The sequence below is a fragment of the Rhincodon typus genome, chromosome 43, assembly GCF_021869965.1.
Source record: "Rhincodon typus isolate 14 chromosome 43, sRhiTyp1.1, whole genome shotgun sequence".
Taxonomy (NCBI): Eukaryota; Metazoa; Chordata; class Chondrichthyes; order Orectolobiformes; family Rhincodontidae; genus Rhincodon; species Rhincodon typus.
This window is the reverse complement of record NC_063374.1, coordinates 7,177,100-7,179,044: the sequence shown is the minus strand read 5'-3', so window position 1 is coordinate 7,179,044 and position 1,945 is coordinate 7,177,100. Positions and strand designations below refer to the sequence as shown.

Genomic DNA, 1,945 nt, shown 5'->3' with positions numbered 1-1,945 from the left:
GGGGTGTGGGGTATATCAGAGAGTGTTACAGTGAGGGGTATGGGGTATATCAGAGAGTGTTACAGTGAGGGGTATGGGATATATCAGAGAGTGTTACAGTGAGGGGTGTGGGGTATACGTGAGACTGTTGCAGTGAGGGGTGTGGATTATGTAAGTGTGTTATAGTGAGGGACGAAGGGTATATTAGACAGCGTTACAGTGAGGGGAGTTTATTAGAGTGTTATATTGAGGAGTGTGGAGTATATCAGAATTACATATTGAGGGCAAGTGTGGAGTACTTCAGACTTTCATACTGAGGGTTGCAAAGTATGTAACTGCGTTACAGTGAGGACTGCGAAGTATAGTCATTGAGTCACATTGCATGGAAACAGGCCCTTTGGCCCACTATGTCTTTGCTCACCAACAAACTCTAATCCCATTTATCTGCACTTGGTTTGCAGCCAACAAAACCCTGTCATTTTAAGTCCTGTCCAGATGCTTCTTAAATGTTGTGAGAGAGTACCTACCTCTACCACCCTCTCGGGCAGCATGTTCCATATTTCTACCATCCTCTGGGTGAAAAGATCTTTTTCTCAGATCCTCTCTAAACCACATACTCCTCACCTTTCAAACTTTCGTCCTCTGGTCTTAGATACATCTGTCAAGGGTTGAAGATTCTATGCCTCTCATAATTTTGAATACCTTGATTAGAACTGCCCCCAGTCACCTCTGCCTCAGGGAAATCAAAGTCTAAAAACGTAGAAATGGAAAAGCACAGGAGGTCACACAGTATCCAAGGGGCAGGAGTGTCAAAGTTTTGGGTCGGAACCCTTCTTCAGGACAGAAATGAAACTCAGGCTACCCTGTCTCTCCTCGTAACTGACATTGTTCATCTCAGGCAACATCTTGGTGAATCTCCTCTGCATCCTTGCCAATGCAATCATATTCTTTTGATAGTGTGGCGACCAGAACTGCACACAATACTCCATCTGTGGCCTAACCAATGCTCTATAAAGTGGTAACAAGATTTCCCTGCTCCTATATTCGATGCCCTGGCCAATAAAGGCAGGCATGCCTTCTTCACCGCCCTGTCTATATTTCCTGATCCTACAGAAGGATCCCTTTGTTCCTCAGTACTCCCCAGGGACCTAGCATTCGTTGTGCAAATCCTTCACTCATTACACTTCCCAGAAATGCATCACCTCACACTTATCAGCATTAAATTCCATCTGCCATTGCTCTGCCAGCCAATCAATATCAGAGACCACCTTCCTCACTGTCAACCACACCACCAATTTATATCAGAGAGCGTTACAGTGAGGGGCGCTATGTTGGACAGTGTTACAGTGAGGACTGTGGCATATGTAAGTGTGTTACAGTGAGGGATGAGGGGTATATCAGTGTGTTACAGCGAGGGCAGTTTATTAGAATGGCCTACAAAGACAGCCAACATCATCAAAGATCCCTCCCACTCCGGTTATAATCTCTTCCAAACTATTCCGTCGGGCAGGAGATACAAAAGCTTAAACACGCAGACCAACAGACTCAAGAACAGCTTCTTCTCCGCCGTTACTAGACTTCTGAATGGACTTCTCAAATTTTACATTTAATGTTGATCTCACTCTTTGTGCACCTTCTCTGCAGCAGTAACATTGTATTCCTTGCTCTATTCTATTACCCTACTGCACTTTACATGGTATGAATCATAGACTCCCTATGGTGTGGAAGCAGGCCATTTGGCCCATTGAATCCATACCGACCCTCTGAAGAACATCCCACTCAGACCCAAACCCCTACCCTATCCCTGTAACCCTGCATTTCCAACGGCCAATCCACCTAACCTGCACATCCCTGGGCACTATGGGACAATTTAGCACGGCCAACCCACCCTAACCTGCACATCCCTGGACACTATGGGACAATTTAGCACGGCCAATCCACCCTAACCTGCACATCCCTGGGCACT

The 1,945-nt window shown here is 45.9% G+C and overlaps 1 protein-coding gene across 1 annotated transcript in view; it reads right to left on the bottom strand.

Annotated features, from left to right (window-relative positions):
- LOC109926459 (latent-transforming growth factor beta-binding protein 3-like) overlaps positions 1 to 1,945 on the bottom strand; it is an 83,029-nt gene that overhangs the window by 19,205 nt on the left and 61,879 nt on the right. The window lies entirely within an intron of this gene.